Below are 10277 nucleotides of genomic sequence, written 5' to 3' on the forward strand. Positions count from 1 at the left end.
AAATTTATTGATATCATGATTATATTTTAATCTTTCATTTTTTAATTGTGGTATATCACATTTATTGATATGAGGATATTAAACCATTCTTGGATCTCTGGACTAAATACCATTTGATCATGGTTTATGATCTTTTGAATACATGGTAGAATTCGATTTGCTAACATTTTGTTGAGGATTTTTTGTAACTATATTTATCAGGGATATCAGCCTGTAATTTATTTATCTTCTTTCTTTCTTTCTTTTTCTTTCTTTCCTTCCTTCCTTCCTTCTCTCTTTCTTGCTTTCTTTTAGATTTTATTTTTTATTGATCTCTGTACCCAGTGTGGGGCTCAAACTTAACAACCCCTGGATTAGGAATCACATGCTTTACCAACTGAGCCAGCCAGCTAGGCACCCCTGGCCTATAATTGTGTGTGTGTGTGTGTGTGTGTGTGTGTGTGTGTTTGTGTGGTGTCCTTGTCTGGTTTTGGTATCAGGATAATGCTGGCCTCATAAAATGAGTTTGGAAGTATTCCTTCCTCTTCAGATTTCTGGAAGAGTTTGAGAAGGATAGGTGTTAAATCTTCTTTGAATGGTAGAATTCACCAGTGAAGCCATCTGGTCTTGGGCTTTTATTTGTTGGGAAGTTTTTGATTAGTGATCAAAACTCCTTACTATTCAGATTTTCTCTCTCTTCATGATTCAGTCTTGGAGGATTGTAAGTTACTAGGAATGTAGTCATTTTTTCTAAGTTGTCCAATATTTTGTCATATCGTTGCTCATGGTATCCCCTTATGATCATTTGTACTTCTGTGGTATCAATTGCAACTTCTCCTCTTTCATTTCTGGTTTTATTTATTTGGGTCCTCCTTTTTCTTGGTGAGTCTAGCTTAAGGTTTGTCAGTTTTATATATCTTTTCAAAGAACCAGATCTTAGTTCCATGTATCATTTCTTTTACTTTTATTATTATTATTATTATTATTTTAAGATTTTATTTATTGTGGCTCCTGGATGACTCAGTCAGTTAAGTGTCTGCCTTCGGTTCAGGTCATGATCCCAGGGTGCTGGGATTGAGCCCCACACTGGGCTCTTTGCTAGGCAGGAAGTCTGCTTCTCCCTCTTCTGCTGTCCCTCCCCTGGCTCTTACTCACTGTACCTGTACCCCCGGGGATAAAAATATATGTTTATAAAGAATAAAAAATTTAAAAAAATTTTTTTTTAATTTAAAAAAAGTCTATTTTGTCTAATACAAGTATGGTTTTACCAGTTTCTTTTTGTTTCCATTGCATGGAATATCTTTTTCCACCCCTTCCCTTTTTTTTTTTTTTAATTTTATTTATTTATTTGACAGACGCAGATCACAAGCAGGCAGAGAGGCAGGCAGAGAGAGAGGAGGAAGCAGGCTCCCCGCTGAGCAGAGAGCCCGATGTGGGACTCGATCCCAGGACCCTGAGATCATGACCTGAGCTGAAGGCAGTGGCTTTAACCCACTGAGCCACCCAGGCGCCCCAGCATCCCTTCCCTTTCAGTCTCTGTTTATTTTTACTTCTGAAGTGAGTTTCTTCTAAACAGTATATAGATGTGTCTTTTTATTTTATTTTATTTTTAAGATTTTATTTATTCATTTGAGAGAGAGACAGAGACAGAGAGAGGACAAGCAGGGGAGAGGCAGAGGGAGAGGGAGAAGCAGACTCTCCACAGAGCCGGGAGCCTGACATGGGGCTGGATCCCAGGACCTGAACATCATGACCTGAGCTGAAGACAGACACCCAACCATCTGAGCCATCCAAGTGCCCATGTTGTGTTTTTTTAATTCATTCAGCCATCCATTCATTTTGAGTGGAGAAGTTAGTCCATATATATTTAAAGTAATTATGGATAGGTGTATATTTATTGTCATTTGTTAATTTTTTTTCTGGCTGTTTTTATTGTTCCTCTCAGTTCCTTTCTTTGTCTCTTTCTTTCTTCCCTTCCGGTCTGAAACTTTCTTCAGTGTTATATTTAAATTACTTTCTCATTTTCTTTTGTGTATTTTCTATAAGTTTTTTGCCTTCTCTTTACTGTGAGGTTCATATATACTATCTTATGTATATAACATATTAAGTTGATAGTAACTTAAATATGAACACATTCTAAAACTCTACTTTTCAGTCACCCATAAAATGTTGGTTTTGATATCACATTTTACATTTTTTAATTTTATGTATCCTTTAACTAGGTGGTTTAGTTTTACTCTTTTTTACTTTTAACCTTCACATTAGCTTTATACATGGTTAATCCACTACCTTGTATATATTTGCCCTTTCCAATGAGACTTTTACTTTTATATGTTGTCTTGTATTAATTAGTGCTACTTCTTTTCAGATTAAAGAAGTCTCCTTAACATTTCTTATAAGGCTGATTTAGTAGTGAACTCCCTTTAGTTTTCACTTCTCTGGAAATCTCTGCATCTCACCTTCACTTCTGAATGATAACCTTGCTGGGTAGAGTATTCTTGGTTGGAAGTCTTTTCCTGACTTTGAATATGTTATGTTTCTTCCTTCTGGCCTGCAGTATTTCTGCTGGTACCTCTATAGGTTTTCATGTATAGTAACAATTTGTTTTTCTCTTGCTGCTTTTAAGAGTCTCTCTCTTTAACTTTTGTCATTTTAATTATACTTTTTCTGTGTATCATTTTTGGGTTCATTTTATTTGGAACTTTCTGGGCTCCCTGAACCTGGATGTTTCCTTTCATAGGAAGTTTTAGAGAAGTTTTCGGTTATTGTTTCTTCAAATATGTTTCTGCCCGTTTCTGTCTTCTCTTTCTGGACCCCAATAATGTGAATGTTATTTCACAGAAGTTTCTTAAGTTATCTGCATTGTTTCTTTTCTTTAAAGATTTTATTTATTTATTTGAGAATGAGAAAGTGAGAGAGAGCATGATGGAGAGAAGTCAGAGGGAGAAGCGAACTTCCTCGGAGCTGGGAGCCTGATGTGGGACTCAGTCGCAAGATTCCAGGACATGACCTGAGCTGAAGGCAGCCACTTAACCAACTGAACCACCCAGGCACACACATACCCCACCTTTTTTTCTTTTCCTTTCTTTTTCCTATTTGGAAAATAGGAAAAAAAATTTTCTAGATAAAAAAATAGGAAAAAATAGTTTCCAAATATTTCCTATTTGGAAAAAATAAGAAAAAATATTCTGGGTGGATTCCATTGCCTTTTCTTGCAGCTTACTGATTCATTCTACTTCATCCAGTTTGCTGTTGAACCCCTCTATTGAAGTATATTTTTTCAGTTCGGCTATTGTATTCTTTACCTTTGCAACTTCTGTTGGTACTTTGTAAATATTTTCTAGCTCCCTTTATTGAAGTTCTCCCTATGTTCATTCTTCTCCCAAGTTCATTTAGTTTTTATGGTCATTACTTTGAATTCTTTATAGCCTAGATTACTTATCTTTGTATTATTAAGATCTTTTTCTGAGGTTTATGTTGTTCTTTCATTTGAAACATACTTTTTCATTTTGCTTGACTCTGTTTCTATGTATTAGACAAAAGAGCTACCTCTCTCAGTCTTGAAGGAGTGGCCTTGGTAGGTGATAAATATTCTAGTTTAACTTTGCCCTCATTCTTGCTTGTCTCTGAAACCTTTGTGATAGTCTAAACTGCCTGATTTATTCTAATGTCCTGTTGTTGAGGGTGTGCCAAGACTTGTCAGTGTTCCAAGGGGAGGAATCTCATTTTGCACCTAGTTTGAAGCATATTGAAAGCAAAGCCTTCAGGTAGCAGCTTTTTTTTTTCCCTTAAGATTTTATTTTTAAGTATTCTCTACATCTAACTTGGGACTCAAACTCACAACCCTATCAAGAGTCACATGCTCTACCAGCAGAACCAGCCAGGAACCCTGGTAGCAACTTTGAAAATATGCAAATATATATAGTACTGTCGGGCTGCAGTCATAATCCCTGCTGGCCTCAAGACCAGATCTGGAGGTACCCCCTGAGTGACAGTTGCAAAACTTGGGATTCCAAATGAGTGTATAAGCTTCCTTCTGGGAGGTCTTATTGAGCTGTTGTGAGGCCAAGGGAGTGTTGAGGATGGTGTCTCCCTGCTTACATTCCCTGGGTTACTCTGTAACCTCAGCAAGGCAGTCGGATAGTGCAAACACTGTGCACTCCCAGCTGTCTTAGCATGGCAGCAGGAGAGAGCCTGGATGTGCCTACTTAGACTCTAGATGTTTGGGAAGCCTAGAGTCTGTCCCTCAGGCTGCAACTCCAAACTAAATAAATGGGCCTTTTTCACAAGACTGGGGTTGTGTTTCAGTCTGCTGTTTATTAATTTTTATTTTAGGGAGAGAGTGTGCAAGCAAGGGGATGGACAAAGGAGGAGGGGAGAGAATTTCAAACAGACTCCATGCTGAGTGTAGAGCCTGATGCAGGGCTCCATAACATGACCTGAAATCACGACCTCGAGATCATGACCTGAGCTGAAACCAAGAGTCGGTCACTCAGCTGACTGACCCAACCAGATACCTCCAGTCCACGGTCTATGCAGTGCCCTTAGCAGGGAGGGAGGCATGGCTGGCCAAGAACTGTCTCTCTAATTGTTACATTCCTGTGGAGCTCAAATATGCCAGCCCCTTTGGCCACCAGGGCCAGCTGATCAAGGGCGGCCCCCGCTAGCACCCATAGTTTTAGCTAGATGGCTGGAGAGTATGGGGGTGTACTCACTGGCATTGGAAAGGCAGCAAGAAAATGTCTTGACTGCACACATCTGCGAGCTTCAGGAATACACTGGGAGAATACTCTGTGTGCCTGTACCGGCTTTAACCTGGGAGCAGGACAATGCCACAGCAGTTCGTGTCTGCCCACCCTGGCTAGGGACCATGGGAGTGCTGCAGCCACCTGCACTCTGTAACCTCAGCAAGGCAGTCGGATAGTGCAACCACTGTGCACGCCCAGCTGTCTTAGCATGGCAGCAGGAGAGAGCCACGTGGGAGGTTGCCCACCTGCGCTGGTAGGATAGGTGGAAAGTGCAAAAGTGGCATCTGCCAACACCTCCATCTCTGGGGAGGGTTTCAGCTGTTCCCTGCCCCTCAAGCAGATGCTTTTATGTTAGCAAATGAATCTCCTTCACATACAGACCTAGGCACTTTTCAAACTGCTATTTTTTCCCTGAGTACAATGGCAAGTGAGACCGCATGAGGGCCCTTTAAAAGGATAATTTCAGTTCCATATAGGACTTTGGGTCCCTTGAACATCAGCCCTGTTTGTTTTCTAAGCCAGATGCTTTGGAGGCTCATCTCTCTGGTGCAGATCCCAAGGGTTGAGGTGCCTGATGGATAATACAAACACTCCTCTGGAAGAAGTACCAGGTGGGTGAGATCCCTCCCTACTGTGTGTCACTGAGCTGGGAATAAGGTTTTTGGCAAGACTGTCTCTACCTCTCCTACCTGTCCCATTGTGGGTTTTTTTTTTTTTTTTTGGTTTTTTAATCCTTTTTTGGAGGGAGAAGCAGATCATTTAATTTTCAGATCTTTTTCAGAGAGAAATGATCCATATGTAGCAGCAGATTTGGTGTTTTGAAGAAAAGAGGTGAGTTCGGGATCTTCCTCTGCTGCCATCTTGCCATACTTGGTATATTTTCAAATGCAGGTTTTTGAAAGTACAGTAGAATGAACAACCTATCTTGGAGGGGGCAATTTTTTTTTCATTGTGGCCCAAAATACATAACATAGGGGTTCCTGGGTGGCTCAGCCAGTTGAGTGTCTGCCTTCAGCTCAGGTCATGATCCCAGGGTCCTGGGATCAAGCCCTGCATCTGACTTTGCACTTGGTGGGGAACCTGCTTCTCCTTCTCCCTTAGCCCTGCTTGTGCTCTCTCTCTCTTCAAATAGATAAATAAAAATTTTTTTAAAATATACACAATATAAAATTTGTCATCTTAACCTTTTAAAACATACCTTTTTTGTATGTGGATATTCAAGGACTTTGAAGATATTTAAGATCAGGATGGGAGATGGACTCAGAGTTACATTGTTGGAAGGGGGTTAGAAGCCATTTTTAGAGTCATGCAATATATTAATCTTATAAATTTTTTTTTAGGATTTTACTTATTTATTTGACAGAGATCACAAGTAGGCAGAGAGACAGGCAGAGAGAGACAAGGAAGCGGGCTCTCTGCTCAGCAGAGAGCCCAATGCGGGGCTCAATCCCAGGACCTTGGGATCATGACCTGAGCCAAAGGCAGAGGCTTTATTTAACCCACTGAGCCACCCAGGTACCCCTTATATTATAAATTAAACACCAATGTTTTAAGCACCAATGTCATTAAGACCATCTCTTGCTTTCCATAGGCACACGTTCAAAGAGCCATTGCGGGTGTGATCAAGAGCTGTCATCAGGGCTGCCGGGTGACTCCGTCAGTTAAATGTTTGCCTTCAGCTCAAGTCATGATCCCCAGGTCCAGGGATTGAGTCCCACTTCAGGCTTCTGGCTCAACAGGGATCCTGCTTCTCCCTCTGCCTGCCACTCCCCGTACTTGTGCGCCCCGCCCTCCCCCCCACACACACACACATAAATAAATAAGGCTGTCATCGTTCTTGTGGGCTCTCAGATTGGACAACTGGGGATTTTCTTTTGAATTTCCCTCCTCTGAATTCTGTCACTCATTCCTCTTGGTTTCCTACTGCCACAACTCTAAGCCAAGTTCAGCTGACAAGGAAGGAGCATTCTAGGAAATGGTCGAGGATCTGTTTATGTTATAAAGTACAGTTTCAAAGTTACAGTTGAATCCATACGAGAAACCTGTAACGACCACTTCAAGTATGATGATTTCTGTGTTTGCCTTTTAGATCCATAATACTCGGTTCCTCCTTTAGCAATCCAGTGTGATTTTTTAAAAATTAATTTATTTATTTGAGAGAGAGACACACAGTGAGAGAGGAAACACAAACAGGGGGAGTAGGAGAGGGAGAGATAGGCTCCCCAGCTGAGCAGGGACCCCAACCCCAGGACTCGATCCCAGGACCCCTGGGATCAGGACCTGAGCCAAAGGCAGCCACTTAATGACTGAGCCCCCCATGTGGCTCAGTGTGATTTTCAGTGGGAAGAAGAATGCAGCCTCCACTCCAAGCAGGCTTGACTTTTATTCAAAGATCACCTATGTCACAAACTCAAAACCTCTTTCCTTTACCTGAAATGCTGCTGTTCTTTCCTTCTATCTAGCTATATAATGCCTGTAATCAAGGTTCATGTCTTTCATCAAGATGTCTTTCATCAAGATGACTTGGGAGTCATCTCTCTTCAATGGCTGTAGCTTTAACTTCTAATATCAGAAACATAGTAGCCATATTTCTTCCTTTAACCAAAGCTAGTTAGAAGCAAAAAGAAAGGGAAGCTGCTACACAGATAGCAACAGAAACAAATGATTTTGAAAACTCTTTAACAAGGTTCAAGCCCACTCTTTCCAGTTGTTCCTAAAGGCTACCTCCGCAGCCTTACCTTTGTAATCATGGACTGTTGAGTCCTTCCGTGGGTTTAATGAACCAATAAATTCCCCTTTCTATTTAAGTGTGTTTGAGGTGGACTTCTGTTATTTTCAAATAAAATACAATCACATAGGTGGCTGAGGCAGAATTAGAATCAGAAGCCAGATTTGTTTGCTGATCTACAACTTTGCTCACAAACGGTGCTGTTGTTCCTATGCTGATCTCCTAATTCTGTTTTTTTTTTTTTTTTTAATCTCTGCTAATGTACTGCGAAGAGCAGAGTGGACACAAAGTGAGAGTTGATGGGTTACTATGAGTATGTGCAGTTCACTGTGTCACCTGGAGCTAGGTTTAAAGCCTGGATCTGCCCCCGACTTCCTCTGTGATCTTTCACAAGTAAATCACTTATAATCTCAGAGGCATAAATCTTCCTTGAAAAATGGGAAGAATAGCAGTCATGTCTACCTTATAGGATTATGGAAAGACTAAAATGACATTATATAGGCAGGAATTTTTTTTTAAGATTTTATTTATTTTTTCGAGAGAGAACAAAAGTGAGATCATAGAGGGAGAGGGGAGGCGGACACTTGGCTGAGCAGAGAGCCTGATGTGGGGCTTGATCCCAGGACTCTGGGATTGTCCTAAGATTGTCTTGGATTGTCCTAGGATCAGGACCTGAGCCGAAGGCAGATGCTTAACCGATTCAGCTGTCCGGGCACCCTATAGGTAAGAAATGTTTAAGTTATAAAGTGAATTAACAACCACAAACATATAATTGTAGTAGTTATAGAAAATTGGACTGAGGGTGTGCGGAGGACAAAATATGCCTTGGAACTTTTATTTAAAGAACTAAGTATGATCTCTTACTATCATTTTAACATCATCATTCAAATATCCGTCGTGATCTCCAACTCAGCATATTCAGACAGAACACACTGTCTTCGTCATACCTCTCCCAACATTCGCCACTCCCTCGAATCTGTTCTCCACACTTTCACAACTGCTTTCTGAAAGGCAAACTTGATCCCAGTTCTGCCCCTGCTTAAAATCCTCCAGTTTTTCCCTATTGCCTTGAGGATAAAATTCAAATTTTACTTTGGCATTCATGACAAACTAAATTTACGTTGTCCAGGATAGGATAGATGAGGAAAAACAGGTGACTGAGGTCTAATTTCTTCAGAACTTTGATTTCACAGAGCCTGGTTCACATCCTACCTGGCTTTTTTTTTTTCTTTTTCTTCTCCCTCCCCACCTCCTGGCCAGCCCTGTGATCTACGAAAGCTGAGGGACTTTGATGGGCAGAGTGAGGGAAGCCAGGTGTTTTTCAGGCCTCACATAGACAATCTTCATCACCCTGCCCCTGCTTGTCTCTTCTACCACTGCCCAGATACCCTCATTCCTCAGTCACTTATTCTTAAATGAAGCTCCCTGAAATAGTCTGAGCTCCGGCATACCTCTGTTTCCCTCCATATTATTCCTTTCTGTCTTGAACTCACTTCTTCCATTTCTTACCTGACTGAATCCTTCAAGACCATGACTTAATTGCAGACAGGAACAATACCCTTGATTTCTACATCCCTAGCACCTAAATGCGTACTGAATAACCGCATGACCAACATAAATGAATGGGGTTTGGGGATCTATTCCTACAGAACTCCCCTAACAAGTTATTGAAACTTAAAGAGATTGTTAAGATGTTTATGAACTTGATCACTTGGCTTTGGCTTATTCTCAATGCAGCTGTAGGTTATATGATATCATTTTCTTATCTGCTCCTTATACACATCGTTGAGACCTGATGATCCTTAGAGATGTTATATTTTCTGGAAGAACCAGTGTGTCCAGTATCTACTTGGTAATACATTCTTTGTAATTACTTGACTAAATGATCACTGACAGGCATGAAGAAAGTGAAGCTTTTCCAGTTTTCATAATAAAGGTAGCAGTTATTGGCTCTTTTTACACAACATGTACTATTTGATGTGTTTTACAGGTAGTAACCAATTTAATCCTCTCAAAAGCCCTGTAAAGTCAGTCTTTCTATGTTCATATTCCACATGAAAAACTGGGGCACAGAAACATGGAATATGCTCAAGGTCGCAGAGCTAGTAAGTAGAAGAGCCTACTTTCAGATGTCAGAAATGTTCAGATGTTCAGCCTACTTTCAGATGTTCAGAACCCATACTCTGAACACATTATTCTATCTTACCTCCCAAGAACTCTTAAAACTGTCAGATCATCTTTGCTGTTCTCTTATTACCATCATATTTAGGAGATTCTGTATTCTGCTTTTCAGTAAACAACAGTCAATTGACTTCTAATCCTGAGCCTCTCATGTTATATTTAGTTGATAATTAGATATAATAAACATATGTTACATAAAATGCCACATGCAGCCACAAAGGAAATAGAATAATTTTAAAATTATTTTAAATTTTAATTAAAAGAATGAATATTGGACTGTGTGGGTGGCTCAGTAAGTTAATTGTCTGACTTCTGGTTTCAGCTTAGGTCATAATCCTGCATCAGGCTCTACACTGAGCATGGAGTCTGCTTCAGATTCTCTCTCCATCTCCTTCCCTCTCTCTCTCTCTCCCAAATAAATAAATACAATTTAAAAAAAAAAAGAGAGGGCGCCTGGGTGGCTCAGTGGGTTAAGCCGCTGCCTTCGGCTCAGGTCATGATCTCAGCGTCCTGGGATCGAGTCCCGCATCGGGCTCTCTGCTCAGCAGGGAGCCTGCTTCCTCCTCTCTCTCTGCCTGCCTCTCTGCCTACTTGTGATCTCTGTCAAATAAATAAATAAAATCTTTAAAAAAAAATAAATA

Source organism: Mustela putorius, unplaced genomic scaffold (assembly GCF_011764305.1).
Source record: "Mustela putorius furo isolate JIRA1106 unplaced genomic scaffold, ASM1176430v1.1 tig00000129_pilon_pilon_pilon, whole genome shotgun sequence".
In the NCBI taxonomy this organism is placed as follows: Eukaryota; Metazoa; Chordata; class Mammalia; order Carnivora; family Mustelidae; genus Mustela; species Mustela putorius.